The 10,849-nt window shown below is 40.5% G+C and overlaps 1 long non-coding RNA gene across 1 annotated transcript; it reads right to left on the minus strand.

The window, feature by feature from the left end:
• Nucleotides 1–2,930, minus strand: LOC148210378 (uncharacterized). Its single transcript, XR_015792109.1, has 3 exons — nt 2,222–2,930; nt 2,097–2,137; nt 1–185 (listed from the first exon to the last, which is right to left on the minus strand). It is a non-coding gene; the product is annotated as an uncharacterized LOC148210378 (long non-coding RNA).
• Nucleotides 2,931–10,849: the final 7,919 nt, after the last annotated feature.

Raw genomic sequence — 10,849 nt, forward strand, 5'->3', positions numbered from 1 at the left:
CCAAAACATCCTTAACCATAAAAACTAAACAGAATCAACCACTAACAACTCAACTACAAGATGAAATAACTGCAACTATCCTAACTAAAAGAAATTAAATGTACGTAGCACAACTAACGATTTTTTCGATCAAGCCTCCTCCTCGCCACCACCAATCCAAAGAGTAACCATGTTATCTATAAAATCTGGTGAGAAAAATAAGGGGATGAGTACAACCACGGTACCCAGTAAACAGTACATACCTGAAGGGTGACGCACAAACAGCATGCTTATCACAGAAAGTTCAAACGACATGCATAACAACCATCATACTTTACGTAATAAAAATATAAACATATCTGAACATGCAACCTACATTCCAAACCCATCCTCCAATCTTAACTCACTAGTTCTGTTTTCCTGTTTCCCAAAGACTTACTCCTTCGAGTCGTATCGACCCATGACCTTTGTACCCAGGGCCTCGACATTTCTCTACTGCATTTCACGTTCGACCGACCCTTGACCTCTGTACCCAAGACCTCGAACTGTTGCGTCGATCCTTGACCACGCATAGCCAAGGCATCGACACTTCTCTAAACTCATTAGTTCTCTTTCCTATTCCTCCAATACTTATTCCTTCGAGTCGTATCGACCCCTGACCTTTGTACCCAGGGCCTCGACACTTCTCTATAGCACTTGGCATTCGATTCCTTGACCTTTGTACCCAAGGCCTCGAGCTATTGCACCGACCCCTAACCACACATAGCTAAGTCATCGACCACTTTGCAACTTATTGGCCCTTGTCCTTTCCTCTCAATGCCCCAATACTTGCCTTCCTCTAAGACTCATGGCATCGACCCTCGACCTTTGCAACCGAAGCCTCAACACTCATCTTTATCCAAAGTTGGCATATTGATCCTCGACCTTTGTACCCGGAGCCTCAATACCCAGTCTAGTGACATATCAGCCCTCTGACCCTGATACTCACCCATTCACTTCATAACAGAACGAAACTCTCACCAGATTCCCTACATACTTCTAATTCATTGCTCATGCAAGATTCAACTCCCATCAATCCAGTATACAGCATACAAATCAATATTCACCTCACAACAATCCAGCACGTTAGTTCCGCAACAAACTCGACTAAACATAAGCAACATAATCAACATGCATTACACACAACCAATCATGGCAGCAGAACAACTATCCATTATTTTCTCTAATCACATCCGAGGCAAAATACGACATCAAACTCAGCGTAGCCAATCATGCTTACTAATTCATGACACATTTCATGACACAACAAGCTTATGGTTCTAACAGTTGATCAATAATGATGATAATAATAAGATATATTTATCAACAAACTAAAAGCGTACAAGCAGGTAACAACCATCGACACACAAGCACACGCAAACTATTCACAAACGATACTTCAGACATCCCTTCAAGTAAAGTCTAGTTACTCAACAATTAGTTTCACCATGCCAGCGCCCAACCTTTGTACCCGGAGCCTCGACACCTATCTTATCAAAATTGGCGTATCAACCCCCAACCTTTGTACCCGGAGCCTCGACACCCCAACTTGTGACGCATCAGCCCCCGACTTTTGTACCCGGGGCCCTGACACTCACCTATTCTTCTTCCATAACATCCAAACTCCACATATCATTTCTAGCCTCCAACCAAGATTCTAGTACTAGCTCCCAAATCAAACTAATTACAACGTCTATCCACAACAAATCATCCAGTATGATTTTAATGCATCACGGATCTCAATAACAGATAATTTAACAACAACTAACCTGCTCACAACATAGAGAACACAGAAGCTTCAACAAATAACATTTCCGCATGCTTTACATAACATACTTTTCACATAACAATTCATAAAACTTTTAAGAGCATGGTGAAACTATATATTCACATCCAACAATTTTAGACAAAAATGTTATATCTAACATGTTCACATACAAGATTCAACCTATATATTCAACAGCTCATCATCAATAGATCAATAGCATTAGTTATAAAGAATCGAATCATCGCACACACAAACAACAAGCAATTCATGCTTCAAAGAACAACCATCCCCTCAAGTAAGAGCTACTTACTAACAAAGGCCTAATGCGCTACTAAGCTCGCCGAAGGGTTCCTAAATCCAAAAGTAACCAAACTTGGGTTAGAATCGAACTAAAACACTTTAATTGAATCACACTTTAATTAGATGAGTCGTTACCTACTAACTCACGCTAAGATCACTTGGGTTGCGAGTGGGTCGATGTCGAAAGAGCTCAGCACTTCAAAACTGAGTTCGAAAAGCCTTGGGCTTGCTGGTCCTGTGCTGAAAAGGAATGAGTAACTCGAATCAACCTTCGTTTGAGTGTAGGCAAGTGCCGAAAGGATGCCGAAAGGGTTGGGTATCATAGATTTGGCTTCAAACACAAGTGGGTATCAAGAATCAAGCTTCAAATGGGTGTGGGTCAATACCGAACGTTACCGGCAGGTTTGGAAACGTCACCAAACACGCTGGGCATCGTTAATCTGGGCTCGGGTTGCCGGATTTTAGCCAAATGCGTGCTGGTCGTGGGATTCGAGGTCGCCGGAGGTCTCAACCAGAACAAGCGTCGCTGCTGCAGCAAGGTCACACGCCACCACTGGAGTCTGTTGCAAAAGCCACTGGAGACGCGTGGCTGCTGTTTTTTATTTACTGGGCACACCGAAGAAACGCCATGCGCAAATCTGCTCCATGGCAGATGCTGGAAAACGTGTCACTACGGGCCGAAGAGGTTGCGCGTGGGTTTCCGATGTCGTTTGCCGTGCTGTTATCGCCACAGAAGAGAAGTCAAGGGTGGGGGAAAGACCGACGGCTGCAACAAGAGGGAAAGGGAAGAAGAAGGAGGAGAAAAAGAATAAGGGATTTAGGGTTTTTTTTTCTTATTTTGGTTTTTGTTTTGTTCTCTTTTTAACTTCCCTTTTGTTTTCTTTTCTTTTCCAAACAAAAATAACCCAAAAATAAACCAACAAAAATAGGCTAAAGTAAAAGTGGTGGATTTTTTTCTTCCTAATTCTTCTTTTAAAAAAGAAAACTCATTTTAAAAAGTTTGGGAAAAACTATCTAAGAAACTAACTTAATCTTAAAACCCATATTAAAATTCAAAAAGTTTGAATTAAAATTCTGTTTGAAAATTCGAAAACTTAAATTATCTTAATCCAACTGAATTAAACTCGAATTCTAATTTAAATTCTAACTTACCTAAATTAGAACTCTAAATTTAGAAAATACAAGAATTTAAGTTATCTGCTTAGGGAAAAAAATCCAAAGACACAATTTAAATCTTAAAATAAAACTATTCCGAGAACGCGAGGCGTTACAGACTACCCACTTTAAAAAACTTTCGTCCTCGAAAGTTTGCAGGTCGCACTACTATAAACGTCATGGTGTTACAGGGTTGTGAATAGGGAAAAGATGAAATCTTGACTCGTACGACTGGTTCGAAAATGACCTACACAAAGAAAATGGTGAGCTAATGCCGACGGGATGCCAGCACACACACTCTGATGCTTAAGTCAGTATACAAAATTGATTGGAAACCGAATAAATTGCAAAGTTTCCAAGGAGGGAAGAGAACTTCCCTCTTATGCTTGGGGACCCTTGTATTTATATGGCTCCTCTTGCTGCCTTCTCAAGTAAACTTGGAAGCAAGCTCAGCCTTATGTCAAGCACACCGTCACTCGCAAGGAATTGTGGTGGTGTTGCAGATATGTGGACAACAGATTGTGCCTTCAAGGTGGGGGGTGCAGCTACGGTTGCACCTGTCGTGCACGGTCCTTGATTACGCTTGTTTACATGCGTAAAAAGAAGGTTTTAGATGCTGTTTTTACAATGTTTCAGCTTTGTTTCGGATTTTTCTCGATCGTTTGAGTTCCAATTCATGCAAATTCATATATTATGGTTTGTGGTTGGCTTATATTGTATTTATGACATTTTAGGACCATTTGGGAGTGCAAATTAATCAAAAGAAGCAAAAAGACGAAAAAAGCATCATGGGAGGCGCCAGGCGCCTGGGAAGCCTGCAGAAAAACTGGTTTTCTTCCAACTTTGCCCTTAATGAAACGCGTCTTCCAATGCGTTTTGGTGGTTCCAACCGATGCATACGTGTAGAAGAAATGTTCCACTATCAGTTTGAGCACGATTTGGTCAGTCAAAAGAGTTGGAAATGGGTGATTCACCATCGTTTTAGGACCTACCTAACCAATTCTGCACAGCTATAAATTCCAGCAACTTCTCCACCAAATCATCAAGCCTTGCTTCCTTCTCTTGATCACTTTTAGTGCTTCTTTGTTGCTTTCTAAGTACTTTTGAGTTGCTTTCATTAGTTGCTTTTCGTTTTTAAATCCCGAGCACATTACATTCTTTTATTGAGCTTTGTTTTGTTTCCATTTGTACTTAGTTATTTTCTACTTATTCAAATCTATAAAAATCTAGCACTTTGCTTATCTTCCCTTTGCCTTTACTTTATTTTTAGTTAAGAGAGTTGTGTTTTTGGAGGAAAGAGCACGTGACACTCTCCCTTGCTTGAAAGAGAAGGGCGAAGCTCTCAATCCCGATAAAAACTCTCTGTTAGTTAACTTTTGTTTTTCACACATGCATTCCACATTCAACCATTTTACTTGCTGTATTTCTTCAATATGACTTTCTAAATTCCCGTCTCTAGCCCGGTTATGGATAGTTAGCCTTTTATGTCTAAAAAAGGTTGCTAAGAAGTAGTGTTTTTGCTTTCCATTCATTGCTCAACATGTTTTCCCAAAAAGTTAGGATTTAGAGAAGGCCACTGTAAGTCTTAACAAGTCAATACTGAAAAGGTTGCTTATTTGCATTGTTGAGTGGTTAAACCGAGGAGAGGAGCGCCTTAGACATAAGGGTTCCGCTTAAGTAGCCTAGACATAGGACCTTAACCCGAGGTTGCGACTATTTCCATCCAAAAACTAAGATATATCTCATAATAGACATATTAGGGAATGTCTTAGGACTTTGAACTTGCTTAGACATAAGTAAAGTGAGAAGCGTAGTCGTTAGTTTCTAAAGTAAAATGCATACTATCCTTAGCATGTCCTTGATTCTTTGATGGCTAACTTGAAGTAATTCGGGCTAGGTTTTATTATTATAAGTCCAAATCCCAAATCCAAACCATTATTTGTGACCACTTCCCATTTTACAAGAATCACTCATTTCAACATTCACTATTCTTTAAAACTTCAGAGTTTGGAAATTATTTAGAAGTCCTTGAGGATCGATACTTGGATACTCCATCCATTTTATATTACTCTGACAGGTGTGCGCTTGCATCTATATAATTGTTACCACGCTTAGTGCGTGCGTTCAGCATAAACGCCCAGTCAGTCCTTCAAGGATGGGGCGCGGCTGCAGCTATGGCTGCTGACGCGTGGCCTTTTAAAGGGGGGTGGCCATTACAACCACGCACAAAGTGGGGGTCGAAGCATCATGGCGGCTCCCTTTGGAAGAGGTGCGGCCTTGTTAGTTGCACTTGGAGTGGGAGTCTATTGCGTGTCCACAACTGATGTGAATGAAAGTGTAAGTGTACATTACTCCCGTCGATTGTAGTATAACATGGTCGAGATCTACAGGGACTAAGTGTTAAATTTTAAGTTTGTGCTCAATAATATCAATATAAAAAGAATAAAATAATATCAAGTAGTATGTTGCTAGCTATAAACGATTAAGCATAAAGTGCAAACAAATGACTCCAAGAAAAGAAGACACAACCGAACAGATGCTGGGGCGAAAAACGCTTTAGCACAAAAGGTGAAATAAGGGAAAACAAAAATGAGTTAAGATGGGGGAGATCTGACTGGGCGTTTTTGCTGAACGCACGCACTAAGCGTGGTAACAATTATATAGATGCAAGCGCACACCTGTCAGAGTAATATAAAATGGATGGAGTATCCAAGTATCGATCCTCAAGGACTTCTAAATAATTTCCAAACTCTGAAGTTTTAAAGAATAGTGAATGTTGAAATGAGTGATTCTTGTAAAATGGGAAGTGGTCACAAATAATGGTTTTGGATTTGGGATTTGGACTTAGAATGATAAAACCTAGCCCGAATTACTTCAAGTTAGCCAACAAAGAATCAAGGACATGCTAAGGACAATATGCATTTTACTTTAGAAACTAACGACTACGCTTCTCACTTTACTTATGTCTAAGCAAGTTCAAAGTCCTAAGACATTCCCTAATATGTCTATTATGAGATATATCTTAGTTTTAGGATGGAAATAGTCGCAACCTCGGGTTAAGGTCCTATGTCTAGGCTACTTAAGCGGAACCCTTATGTCTAAGGCGCTCCTCTCCTCGGTTTAACCACTCAACAATGCAAATAAGCAACCTTTTCAGTATTGACTTGTTAAGACTTACAGTGGCCTTCTCTAAATCCTAACTTTTTGGGGAAACATGTTGAGCAATGAATGGAAAGCAAAAACACTACTTCTTAGCAACCCTTTTTAGACATAAAAGGCTAACTATCCATAACCGGGCTAGAGACGGGAATTTAGAAAGACATATTGAAGAAAATACAGCAAGTAAAACGGTTGAATGTGGAATGCATGTGTGAAAAACAAAAGTTAACTAACGGAGAGTTTTTATCGGGATTGAGAGCTTCGCCCTTCTCTTTCAAGCAAGGGAGAGTGTCACGTGCTCTTTCCTCCAAAAACACAACTCTCTTAACTAAAAATAAAGTAAAGGCAAAGAGAAGATAAGCAAAGTGCTAGATTTTTATATATTTGAATAAGTAGAAAATGACTAAGTACAAATGGAAACAAAACAAAGCTCAATAAAAGAATGTAAAGTGCTCGGGATTTAAAAACCAAAAGCAACTAATGAAAGCAACTCAAAGGTAATTAGAAAGCAACAAAGAAACATTAAAAATGATCAAGAGAAGGAAGCAAGGCTTGATGAATTTGGTGGAGAAGTTGCTGGAATTTATAGCTGTGCAGAATTGGTTAGGTAGGTCCTAAAACGATGGTGAATCACCCATTTCCAACTCTTTTGACTGACCAAATCGTGCTCAAACTGATAGTGGAACACTTCTTCTACACGTATGCATCGGTTGGAACCACCAAAACGCATTGGAAGACGCGTTTCATTAAGGGCAAAGTTGGAAGAAAAACTGTTTTCTGCAGGCTTCCCAGGCGCCTGGCGCCTCCCAAGTAGGTTTTTCCGTCTTTTCGCTTCTTTTGATTAATTTGCACTCTCAAATGGTCCTAAAATGTCATAAATACAACATAAGCCATCCACAAACCATAGTATATGAATTTTGCATGAATTGGAACTCAAACGATCGAGAAAAAGTCCGAAACAAAGCTGAAACATAGTAAAAACAGCATCTAAAACCTTCTTTTTACGCATGTAAACAAGCGTAATCACACCCCCAAACTTAACTTTTTGCTTGTCCTCAAGCAAAACTTAGCAACTTTAATCAGCTTTCTAACACATGGACAAGGAAAAGCAAAAGCAACCGAGATGTTCAATCATAAATTGTCTCAGGGAAAAGATGTCAAAGCCTACCATTCTATTGCCTTTGTAAACTTAGTCACTATAAACCAAGTTTGAAATGATAAAAACTTTTTCTTTCAAAATCTTTTTTCTCTTTCAAAAACAGAAAACGTTTTCAAATACCCCTAAGGAATCTGCACACTCCCTTCTTACACTAAGACTTTTACATCTGAAAGACCGGCTACTAGCCCCTGAGGTTTCCACACACTAACATCGGTTTCAACCACAGCTACTCGTAGAAAGACTTTGAAACTAACAGCTAGGTCATAAAACGACGACAATGAGAAACACGAAGTCACTTATCACCATCCTTACTGCTATTTTCAAAGTCAACACCCAACCTAAAACTAAATGGGTGTCTACAGTAGGACTCGGAAATCATAACTACATTTTCTTTAACTCTCATTGTTTTTACCACTCTTTTCTTTCTAACACAAGTCTTTTCCCCACTCTTATTTTCTCTCAACAAGACTCTTTTTACTCTTTTGCAACTTTTTTTTTTTTTCTTTCTTTCTTTCGTTTTGTTTTTTTTAGCTAAGTGCTTTTTCAACATTTTCTTTCTTTCCAACTGACTCTTTTTCAAAAGAAAATAGCATGATTTTTTAAATATAAATAACACCTTATCTTTCTAAAACAACGACTGACACAACGACTGTCCCCCCCAAACTTAAGAGAGACAGTGTCCTCACTGGGAAAAGACTTTTGCATCGGATGAAAAAGGCTTAACAATAAAAGGACAAGGACTTCCTATATAGGGGCAAAGAAAAAGCTTAAAGTTTGTAAAGATCAAAAAGACATAAAAGAAAATGAGTTTATCACATAAACCAAGGAAATAGCTCAAAGCTTAGTCAGGCATAGAACAGAAAACTCAACAATCTCTTATAATCATCATCGACATGAAATCACATGCACAGCACAGATGCTTCAAAATAGGCATGTGAAAAGCTAAACTAAGGTTAAGTGAAGGCATACTTTAAGTGATTAGAAGATAAACGATACTAATTTATTCATGCTTCAACTGAGCTCGAAACATAATCAATACAAAAAAAAACATGCGTAGTAATGCTAGAATATGCAAACTACGTCATTAACCAAAAGAAGAAAACACAAAAAATAGCAAAGAAGGAACCTCCCCTTCATGAAGTCGGAGGTTGTGGACTAGGATCAGTGTCAGTGCTGGGAGATGGATGACCAAGGATAGCAGCTAGCGCTGGAGGCCATGAAGGTAAAACCGCAAAATCCAATGAAGTCCTTAAGTTGTAGATATGTTGCACGACTTCTCGAACCTGATCTCGCAGCTGTTGGTTCTCCTCTCGAAGACGACGGATCTCCGATGTAGGAGACATCCCAGTACCTTCCCTTCTTTGTAACGCATGGGCGATAATACGCCGAATATTCTTCTCTTCCACAATTGGGGCATCTCTCTTAATTTGATCCTCAGGGAGCTGTACACCTTGTCGTAAGCATAAAGAAGTGACCAAACGTGGGTGATAAAGCTTACCACGTGTTCGGTGGGCACACTCATGGATACTAGTATTGATCAATTCTCCATAATTCACATCTATGCCCTTTAGCATGGCATAAACCAGCAATGCCCTATCCTGAGTGACATGCTCATCATGCTCCGTTGGCAGAATTCTGTTTTTGACTATGTATAACCATCCTGCAGCAGCTAGGGAAACATCCTCGGGTTTTAGTCGTACCTTGCCATGAGTAGTCAAATCCCAAGTGGCAGAGGGCTTCCCAACACATTCTAGAGCCTCATCAAGCTGTTCCAGAGTCGGAGTCACTAACATCTTATTGCCCACAGCGTCTCTGATATTCTCAATGTTGAAGGTGTAGTTGATCTGAGTGGCATCAAACCGTATTTCCTTCCCGCGCACTATGGCTATATGTGACTGGGGATGGACAGCAGCATAGAACTCTCTGACTAACTCCAAAGCCTCACATTGTATGGGCTGAATGAGTGGTCTCCATTCTTTGTCTCTAGCGGTCTCCCTCCAATCATCAGGCACATCTCCTAGGGTGAGATTAAATCCCAATTCTGTCATAATCTTACGGGATTTCATTAATGAAGTTCGAGTGGCTAAATTTGCTGCGTTCCATTTCGTCTCGACCTCCTCTCCCTCAGATAAGTCCAATTCAATTGTATCAACTGGCCCAGGTGCCACTACCTTCTTCTTAGCTTCAGCTGCTTTAGCTTTCGCAGCTCTCGTTTTAGGTTCATTCATGGGCACTGTTGGCTTCTTAGCCTGAACTGCACGTCGTTTTGAACTCTTTTTCTCCCGCCTCTTGTATTGAAACATTTCCCTTATCGTCTGCGTGTCCTCAAGATCTTCTTCGTTGGTAGGTTCTTGAGTACTATTCTCCCCAACCTTGGATCTACCTGTATCACACCCAAGCGGGTTAACTGTATTAGAAGGAATAGTGTGAGCATCCCTTACCCCTGGTAGAGTGGCCATCGGTGTGACATACTCATCCGTTGCCAACGGAGTAGATCCAGTTGCCCCAGTAGGCAACTCTTGGTGACTACAAAATGCTCCTTCTGTAGGTGTATCCAATGGGGAAGGTTCCTGAGTATCTGTTCTCACCACTTCGTTCTCGGTATCCTCTGTTTCCGGCATATTTGAACAATGTCCTCGTGAAACCAGTAGAAAATCATCATTACCATCTTCCGGTGTAATAATCAATGGAGATGAATAAAACTGCTCCTCGTCCCTGTTCTCCATAAATGAATCCTTAGGCGTCAGACGCCTACTACTCCCATCTTCCTCAATTTCTGGGTCTATCATCACCTCCTTGCCCTTCCTATTTTGCCCTATCGAAACCCCGGGCTCTAGCCTATGGCTATGGCTCTTCTCTTGCTCTCCTCCATGCTCATCTCCTGCATCCATTGGCATATTGATTGGGGTTGGCATCCTAGGAGGCTCTAAGGGTTTTAGTTGTCCCATGTTGAAGGTACTCGATATGTTAGGGTTCAATTGGGGTGCTTGAGGTCCTCTTTCTAGGAATGGAAGTTGAGCTGGTGGGGAACCCTAGGTGAAAGCATCCCATAATTGGTTGGAGGTACCCAATGACCCATTCCATAATAAGGTGGAAGGCTAGGAAATAGAGTAGATGGGTTTGGCATTCCATAAGGATGAACACTAGCTGGAATTTGCATTTGGGACAAGGGAAAATGATATGAAGGAACCGGGTTAAACATAAACGGTTGGTACATACCCGGATTGATCATTGGAGGAAGTTGTTGAGGATTTTCAGCCCTAAACTCACTGTTTTGAGGTATATTAAAG

Source organism: Momordica charantia (assembly GCF_013281855.1).
Source record: "Momordica charantia cultivar OHB3-1 chromosome 7 unlocalized genomic scaffold, Mcharantia_2.0 BLBB01000007.1, whole genome shotgun sequence".
NCBI lineage: Eukaryota > Viridiplantae > Streptophyta > Magnoliopsida > Cucurbitales > Cucurbitaceae > Momordica > Momordica charantia.